Source organism: Triticum dicoccoides, chromosome 6A (genome assembly GCF_002162155.2).
Source record: "Triticum dicoccoides isolate Atlit2015 ecotype Zavitan chromosome 6A, WEW_v2.0, whole genome shotgun sequence".
NCBI classification, from domain to species: domain Eukaryota; kingdom Viridiplantae; phylum Streptophyta; class Magnoliopsida; order Poales; family Poaceae; genus Triticum; species Triticum dicoccoides.
In genome coordinates this window covers 226738669-226749166 of record NC_041390.1, presented here as the reverse complement: position 1 = coordinate 226749166, position 10498 = coordinate 226738669, and positions in this window count along the sequence as shown.

The following is a 10498-nucleotide window of genomic DNA, read 5'->3' as shown; positions in this document are numbered from 1 at the left end:
AGATCACATTGAGTCTTTAGGAAAAGCCAATACTATCAAGGAGGGATGAGGTGTTGCTTAATGAGCCTCTTGCTTCATGTGCTTAGTGATATGCTCCAAAACCCTCAACTACTTTCCCATATCCACATTTGACCTAAACCCTAAGCCAAACTCGGTCCTACCGATTCTTCCTATCCGGCGCCACCGAGTTTTCATTTTGTCATAAGCCACTGCCAAACCCTAGCAATTCGGTCCTACCGATAGGGATCTCGGTCTCACCGAGATGGGGTTGCAAACTCTCTGTTTCCCTTTCGTAACTTTTCGGTCTCACCGAAAGAGCGAATCGGTCCCACCAAGATTGCAATGTAAACTCAGTGTTTCCCCTTTGTAACTTTTCGGTCTCACCGAGTTCCACTCGGTCTCACCGAAAGAGCAAATCGGTCCCACCGAGTTTGCCTGACTAACTCTCTGGTTAGCTAATTACCAAATTCGGTCTCACCGAGTTTGTGTAATCGGTCTCACCGAGATTACGTTATGCCCAAACCCTAACCATATCGGTCCTACCGAGTTGCATGTCAGTCCCACCGAAAATCTCTAACGGTCACTAGGTTTACATTTTCGGTCCGACCGAGTTTATTGATTCGGTCCCACCGAGATTGGAAAACTGTGTAACGGTTGGATTTTGTGTGGAGGCTATATATACCCCTCCACCTCCTTCTCATTCGAAGAGAGAGCCATCAGAACACATACACCATTCCAACTTATATGTTCTAAGAGAGAACCACCTACTCATGTGTTGAGACCAAGACATTCCATTCCTACCATATGAATCTTGATCTCTAGCCTTCCCAAGTTGCTTTCCACTCAAATCTTCTTTCCACCAAATCCAAATCCTATGAGAGAGAGTTGAGTGTTGGGGAGACTATCATTTGAAGCACAAGAGCAAGGAGTTCATTACCTACACACCATTTGTTACTTCTTGGAGAGTGGTGTCTCCTAGATTGGCTAGGTGTCACTTGGGAGCCTCCGACAAGATTGTGGAGTTGAACCAAGGAGTTTGTAAGGGCAAGGAGATCGCCTACTTCGTGAAGATCTACCGCTAGTGAGGCAAGTCCTGTGTGGGCGATGGCCATGGTGGGATAGACAAGGTTGCTTCTTCGTGGACCCTTTGTGGGTGGTTGCTTCTTCGTGGACCCTTCGTGGGTGGAGCCCTGTGTGGACTCGCGCAACTATTACCCTTGGGTGGAGCCCTGTGTGGACTCGCGCAACCGTTACCCTTCGTGGGTTGAAGTCTCCATCAACGTGGATGTAGGATAGCACCACCTATCCGAACCACGGGAAAAACATTCGTGTCTCCAATTGCGTTTGAATTCTCCAAACCCTTCCCTTTACATTCTTGCAAGTTGCATGCTTTACTTTCCGCTGCCTATATACTCTTTGCATGCTTGCTTGAATTATGTGATGATTGCTTGACTTGTCCTAAATTAGCTAAAATCTGCCAAGAACTAAAATTGGGAAAAGGTCAAGTTTTTATTTGGTCAAGTAGTCTAATCACCCCCCTCTAGACATACTTTCGATCCTACAAAGGCATATGTCGCAAGTTAGGCAATCTTCACAACATCCCATGTAATATAGATAATAAAAAGGGAGATAACATAGTTGGCTTACACTCGCCACGTCAATCAAGTACATAAATAACATTACATCATCCAAACACTCAAGGCCTGACTATGGCGCCAAAATAAAAGATAACCCAACATGCGACACGGTCCCGATCACCCCCAACTAGGCACCACTACTGATCATCAGGAAAGGAAACATAGTAACGTTGAGAGTCTTCGTCAAACTCCCACTTGAGCTCAAACACGTCTCCTGGAGCGGAATCATCAGGCCCTGCATCTGATGTAATAGTAATCTATGAGCCACAGGAACTCAGCAATCTCGCACCCTCGCAATCAAGACTATTTAAGCTTATAGGTAAGGCAAGGTACAAATATATGTGGAGCTGCAGCAAGCGACTAGCAAAATATGGTGGCTAACTTATTCGCAAAAGAGAGCGAGAAGAGGAGGCAAAGCGCGAGCGAGAAACTAGAGGACAACCTGCGCAAGCATTACTCCAACATCGTGTCCGCTTTCCGGACTCCGCCGAGAAGAGGCCATCATGGTAACACACTCATTTGATTCATTTTAGTTAAGTTAATGTTCAAGTTATCTACAACCAGACATTAACAAATTGCCATCTGCCCATAACCGCGAGCACGGCTTTCGAAAGTTCAAATCCCTGCAGGGGAGTCCCAACTTAGCCCATGACAAGCTCTCACGGTCAACAAAGGAATAGACCTCCTCCCAAGACGTTCCGATCAGACTCGGTATCTCGGTTCTTCAAGACACTTCGACAGGTTAAAACAAGACCAGCAACACCGCCCGAATGTGCCGACAAATCCCGATAGGAGCTGCACATATCTCGTTCTCAGGGCACACTCAGATGAGACATCCTACGAGTAAAACCAACCCTCAAGTTGCCCCGAGGTGGCCCCGAAGTCTACTCGGTCGGACCAACACTCAGAGGAGCACTGGCCCAGGGGGGTTAAAATAAGATGACCCTCGGGCTCCGGAAACCCAAGGGAAAAGAGGCTAGGTGGCAAATGGTAAAACCAAGGTTGGGCATTGCTGGAAAAGCTTTAATCAAGGCGAACTATCAAGGGGTTCCCATTATAACCCAACCGCGCAAGGAACGCAAAAATCCGTGAACATAACACCGATATGACGGAAACTAGGGCAGCAAAAGTGGAACAAAACACTAGGCGAGAGGCCAAGCCTTCCACCCTTTACCAAGTATATAGATGCATTAAGATAACAAGATAATATAATGATATCCCAACAAGTAAATAAATGTTCCAACAAGGAACATCCTTCAATCTTCACCTGCAACTAGCCACGCTATAAGAGGGGCTGAGCAAAGCGGTAACATAGCCAATCAACGGCTTGCTAGGACATGGTGGGTTAGAGGTTTTTACATGGCAATTTGGGAAGCTTGAAAGCAAGTGGTAGGCATCGTAGCATTGGCATAGCAAAAGAGCGAGCAATCTAGCATAGCAAAGATAGTAGTGATTTCGAGGGTATGATCATCTTGCCTGCAAAGTTGTCAGAGTTGACTGGATCCTCGAAAGCAAACTCAACGGGATCCTCGTTAGCGAACTCGTCTCCCGGCTCTACCCAAACAAGACAAACAAGCAACAAGGACACAATCAACCACGTGCAACTCAAACAACATGATGCAAAGATGGTATGCTATGCGGGATGCATATGCAATATTTGACAAGGAATGCATGAACCTGGCCTCAACTTGGGAATCCAAGTGTGCCACTGGAAATACGAGATGAAATCGCTTGAAAACGATATAAAGAACGCCGGAATCGGAGTTACGGTTTGGAAATGGCAAGCGATTCAAATATGACACCGGTCTGCGATTTACAGCAAGTAGCCATCTAAATGCAACGAGATGAACATGCTACAGCACCCAAACATGGCATAAAAAATACATGGCAGGTATGCATTCATGATGCTTAACAAAATTCTAGCACTAAGCTACGGCCAATTCATCCATTAACAGGTTCAAACAAGCATGGCAAAAATGCATATGGCAAACAGATTTCAGACTTAGTGAAATTAACACTTGTCTGGAATTTCAGATCAGATAGCACTCTTCGGAGCAACAAAGCTACATGCTACAGGACCTGAACATGGCAAAGTAAAGCATGGCATGGAGCTACTCAAAGAGCTTAACAAAAGTCCCTTAGTGACCTTGAGCCAAAAGGGATCAGAAAATACAATTGCAAGCATGTGAACATAACAAAAACATAATAAGTTTTCAGACTTAGTGAAAACTGGCACATGATGAAACATAACTCAAGTAGGCATGTTTACGAGCTCGATGCACTCAATACAGAGCAAGTCATGAAAGGCTAAGCATACATCCATTAATAATACACAAAATTCAAGCTAGACATGGCAAGAACAATAGCATAGCATGCACGGATCAACTACAACATCATCGGCAAAATTGCAAACAAGTTGACAATCTGCCCAGATTCACAAAGTAGTAAAAGTAGAGCTCGATTGACTCAAGCTAGGGTGTTCCATAATTGAAAACAAAGACATGGATGGATAGAGCACTACAAGATTAACAAAACATCCTTACTGATCTTCCTCAAAAGAGGCACGGATCACTAGGAAACAATATGAACATATGGCCATATGAGATAAACAGCTCAAGGACTTAGTGGAAACTCTAAGTCCCTGAAATCAGAATTACCAAGTGCCTCACTTTGCAAGCTTGTGCTAGTACCACACACATCACAAAAATACATGCGTTACACCTCTGGAAAGATGACAAAACCCTTAACAAAACACATGTAGAGCTCATGGGCATATCATGCACACATTAGTCATGGCAAAAATGACAAATATCTAAATGGAGCAGCAGATCTGACAATTAAATCAAGTATCCCTCTTCTAACAGCATTTCGGGCATCAAGATGAACTCAAATGAAAATGATGCAATGGAATGAAATGATGTACTCTCTGAGATGAACATTTTGATATGCTACATGCCAAAAATGGAGTTACGGATGCAAAGTTACGGCACGATGAACATGGGCACTTGAAACTGAAAAAAACACGGGGACTTGGTAGAATTTCGACCTCCGAATCTAGGGTTTGACCCGGCACGCAAAACGAGGCGGTGGCGCTGCTCGTCGGAGATGACGAAGACGGCGGCCGGCGAGGTCGTAGTCGCCGGATCTGGTCGCTCCTTGACCGGATCTGGCCGGAGGAGGGAGGCGCCGGCGGGGGCGGCGCGCTGCGGCGGCTTGTGCGGCGGGGACCCGCGGTGGCGCGGCGGCCGATGGACGGCGACGCGGCCGGGCTCGGAGAAGACGGTGGCGGGGCGACGCGTGGGGCGGCGCGGCGAGCTGGGTGCGGGTGGCGGCGACTGGGCCCGTGGGGGCCCGTGACGGGCCCGCGGAGAAGGCGGCGAAGTGGGGCGCCTGGTCGCCACGTGGCACGCCCGGAGTGGCTGGCGGGGGAAGCGGACAATGTCCGTCGGCGGGATTTTGTCCGGTGGCGAGGAGAGGAAGAGAGTTAGGGTTTTGCGCGCGAATTTCGGAGGGGAATCTATATATAGGCATAGAGGGAGCTAGGAGAGTCCAAATGAGGTGCGGTTTTCGGCCACACGATCGTGATCGAACGCTCTAGATGATGGAGAAGGCGTAGGTGGGTTTTGGGACAAATTGGAGGGGTGTTGGGCTGCAACACACACGAGGCCTTTCGGTCCCTCGGTTAACCGTTGGAGTATCAAACGAAGTCCAAATGATACGAAACTTGACAGGCGGTCTACCGGTAGTAAACCAAGGCCGCTTGACAAGTCTCGGTCCAATCCAGAAATGTTTAATCCCCAAACACGAAAGAAAGGTAGAAATGACCACCGGAGGAGAACAAAGCGCCGGAATGCAAAACGGACAACGGGGAAAAAGCTCGAATGCATGAGACGAACCCGTATGCAAATGCAATGCACAAGATGACAAGATATGAGATGCATGGCAACGATACAACACACGGAGACAAAAACCCGAACCCGAGAAAATAAAATAACTTAACGCCGGAAACGGCAAGAGTTGGAGTACAAATTGGGAAAGTTACAATCGGGGTGTTACAAGCATGAAGAAGAGACATTATTGAAAACTCTGAAGAAGAACCGTGCTGCTACTGGATATACTCTTGATGACCTTAAGGGCATTAGTCCCACTCTGTGTCAACACAAAATAAATTTAGAGGAAGATGCCAAACCAGATCGTGATCATCAATGACGGCTGAATCCTAAGATGAAGGAAGTGGTAAGAAATGAAATACTAAAGCTTCTTGAGGCAGGTATAATTTATCCCGTTGCTGATAGTCAGTGGGTAAGTCCTGTCCATTGTGTCCCTAAGAAGGGAGTTGTTACTGTCGTTCCTAATGATAAAGATGAGTTAATCCCGCAAAGAATTATTACATGTTATAGGATGGTAATTGATTTTTGCAAATTAAATAAAGCTACTAAAAAGATCATTACCCCTTACCTTTTATCGATCAAATGCTAGAAAGATTATCCAAACATACACAGATTTGCTTTCTTGATGGTTATTCTGGTTTCTCTCAAATACCTGTGTCAGCCAATGATCAATCAAAGACTACTTATACTTGCCCTTTTGGTACTTTTGCTTATAGACGTATGCCTTTTGGTTTATGTAATGCACCTGCTACCTTTCAAAGATGCATGATGGCTATATTCTCTGACTTTTGTGAAAAGATTTGTGAGGTTTTCATGGACGATTTCTCCGTCTATGGATCCTCTTTTGATGATTGTTTAAGAAACCTTGATCGAGTTTTGTAGAGATGTGAAGAAACTAACCTTGTCTTGAATTGGGAGAAGTACCACTTCATGGTTAATGAAGGTATTGTCTTGGGGCATAAAGTTTCTGAAAGAGGTATTGAAGTTGATAAAGCTAAAGTTGATGCTATTGAAAAGATGCCATGTCCCAAGGACATCCAAGGTATAAGAAGTTTCCTTGGTCATGCCGGTTTTTATAGGAGGTTCATTAAGGACTTCTCAAAAATTTCTCGGCCTCTAACTAATTTATTACGAAAAAATATACCATTTGTTTTTGATGATGATTGCGTAGAAGCATTTGAAATACTTAAGAAAGCATTGATCTCTGCACCGATTGTTTAGCCACCTGATTGGAATTTACCCTTTGAAATTATGTGTGATGCTAGTGATTATGCTATAGGTGCTGTTCTAGAGCAAAGAGTTGATAAGAAATTAAATGTTATTCAATATGCTAGTAAAACTCTAGACAATGCCCAGAGAAATTATGCTACTACTAAAAAGGAATTCCTAGCAGGTGTATTTGCTTATGATAAGTTTAGACCTTATATTGTTGATTCTAAAGTAACTATTCACACTGATCATGCTGCTATTAAATATCTTATGGAAAAGAAAGATGCTAAACCTAGACTTATTAGATGGGTTCTCTTGCTACAAGAATCTGATTTGCATATCATTGATAGAAAGGGAGTTGAGAACCCCATTGCAGACAACTTGTCTAGGTTAGAAAATGTTCTTGATGACCCACTACCTATTGATGATAGCTTTCTTGATGAACAATTAAATGGCATAAATGCTTCTCATACTGCTCCATGGTATGCTGATTATGCTAATTACATTGCTGCTAAATTTATACCACCTAGTTTCACATACCAGCAAAAGAAAAAGTTCTTCTATGATTTGTGACATTACTTTTGGGATGACCCACACCTTTATAAAGAAGGAGTGGATGGTATTATTAGACGTTATGTACCTGAGCATGAACAGGAACATATCCTACGCAAGTGTCACTCCGAGGCTTATGGAGGACACCACGCTGGAGATAGAACTGCACATAAGGTATTACAATCTGGTTTTTATTGGCCTACTCTCTTCAAGGATGCCCGTAAGTTTGTCTTGTCTTGTGATGAATGTCAAAGAATTGATAATATTAGTAGACGTCAAGAAATGCCTATGAATTATTCACTTGTTATTGAACCATTTGATGTTTGGGGCTTTGATTATATGGGACCTTTTCCTTCCTCTAATGGATATACACATATTTTAGTTGCTATTGATTACGTTACTAAGTGGGTTGAAGCTATTCCAACTAGTAGTGCTGATCATAACACCTCTATTAAGATGCTTAAAGAAGTTATTTTTCCAAGGTTTGGAGTCCTAGATATTTAATGACAGGTGCTTTTCGTAAAATGCTTGCTAAATATGATGTTAATCATAGAATTGCATCTCCTTATCACCCGCAGTCTAGTGGTCAAGTAGAATTGAGTAATAGAGAACTCAAATTAATTTTGCAAAAGACTGTTAATAGATCTAGAAAGAATTGGTCCAAGAAACTTGATGATGCATTATGGGCCTATAGAACTGCATATAAAAATCCTATGGGTATGTCTCCGTATAAAATGGTTTATGGAAATGCATGTCACTTACCTCTCGAACTAGAACATAAGGCTTATTGGGCTATTAAAGAACTCAATTATGATTTCAAACTTGCCGGTGAGAAGAGGCTATTTGAAATTAGCTCACTTGATGAATGGAGAACCCAAGCCTATGAGAATGCCAAATTATTTAAAGAAAAAGTTAAAAGATGGCATGACAAAAGGATACAAAAGCGTGAGTTTAATATAGGTGATTATGTATTGCTATACAACTCCCGTTTAAGATTTTTTGCAGGAAAACTTCTCTCTAAATGGGAAGGTCCTTACATTATCGAGGAGGTTTATCGTTCTGGTGCCATAAAAATCAACAACTTCGAAGGCACAAATACGAAGGTGGTGAACGGTCAAAGAATCAAACATTATATCTTAGGTAATCCTATAAATTTTGAAACCAATGTTATTGAAACTGTAACCCCGGAGGAATACATAAGGGACACTTTCCGGAACGTTTCAGACTCCAAAAACGAATAGGTATGTGGTACGGTAAGTAAAATGACTCCAAAACTGTTCTAATGGCAATTTCCTTCCGTTTTGGAATATTTAGAAAAATAGAAAAATAAGAAGCAGTCCGGGAAGGACACGAGGCCTCCACGAGGGTGGAGGGCGCGTCCCACCCCCCTGGACGTGCCCCCTACCTCGTGGGCACCTCGTGTGCTCTCCGGACTATGTTTTCGTACACGACACGTATTTTGGTCAGTAAAAATTCATTATATATTCTCCCGAAGGTTTTAACCCCCGTATCACGCAAATATCTCTTGTCTTTGTTTTGAGCTGTTTTCTATCAGGGTTATCAAGGCGAGGCATTATGTCGTCTCCCTCCTCCTCCAACCATGAGGGCAACGATGCTTGGCTAATGAAGATAGAGCTGAAGAGAGAAGAACCCATGGAGATCAACAAGTATGAAGGGATCAAGAAGACCACGGAGGACCAAGTTCCGGCGATAGAAGACATCCTTCAACTTGATCAAAACCTTCTTACCCCAACTGAGATCAAAGCTTTCAAGATGATCGAGTTAGCTCGTATACAAAATAAGTATCTCACACGTGAAAATATTTTGTTGAAGGAGCATATCATCGCACTCAAAGGCATTATCCGCAAGTTAGAAGACCTCCTACGCTCGATGTGCGACTATCCATCACCAACAACTCCACCTTCTTCACCAACAAAGGAGACATAACACTAGTAGAAAAAGGACCTAATGTGAGACACATTAGTGCCGGTTTGATTTTAGCCCGGTACTAATGGTACCATTAGTGCCGGTTCGAACGGCTATGCATTAATGCCGGTTCGTGTTGAACCTTTTAGTACCGGTTCGTGCCACGAACCGGTACTAAAGGGGTGATGGCAGGCTGGCGTCTGGTCGGGGCCCCACGATCACCTTTAGTACCAGTTGGTGTCACAAACCGGTACTAAAGGGCTAACCTTTAGTACCGGTTTGTGCCACGAACCGGTACTAAAGGGGTCTGACCTATAGTACCGGTTTGTGACACAAACCGACACTATAGGCCAATTTTTAAACTCTACCCCCCCATGTGTCGCCATTTCAGTTCTGAAAAAATCAAAAGAAAATGATAAAAACTTCAAAAAATAAAATCCTTCGAGAGGTAGTTATATTACTACATCTACTAGTTAGGAAAATTTGAAAACTTAAATTTGGACATGTTTTGCAAAAGTGTAGGGAAAATGTAAAATGGCTATAAATTTTGCATACGATGTCGGAAAAAACGTATAATATAACTTTTGCACTATGGCCTGTTTGCAATTTTTTAGAATCCTCAAATTCCAAAACGAAAAAAAGATATGGTCAAATTTCAGTTTTTTTAAAACAATTGGTTAAATCTGGTCAAACTAATTATTCAAGAACTATTAATGTTACTACATAATTATTCAAGAATATTATGTTACTAAATAATTATTTCATTTTTTTAAATTTTGGTCAAATCTGGTCAAACTATGGTCAAACTGTGGTCAAACTATGGTCAAACTATGGTCAAACTTATTCAAGAAATATTAGTGTTACTAAATAATTAATATTTTTTAGAATAATAGTTTCAAACTCAAACGGTGAAACGTGTGACCTAATGCTCAAGCTAAACTGCTGAGGGTTAATAGGATTGACAGCTTACATTTGTCAGGAAAACAACAAGTGTAGACTTGGAATGTAGGGGGAATAGAACTCCAAAGTTAAGCGTGCTCAGGCTGGGGGAGTGAGAGGATGGGTGACCAGCCGGGAAGTCAGGCGATTTGGAATGAGTGATCCACACTTGAGCAGTTAAGAGAGGTGATTAGAGACTAAATCATCAAATAATTCAGAAAAATTAAAAATCAAAAAAATCAAATTGTTTTCCAAAATTTTCAAAAAAAACCTTTAGTACCGGTTGGTAACACGTGGTGCAACTTTAGCGCCGGTTCGTGCCGAACCGGTACTAAAGGGGGGGGG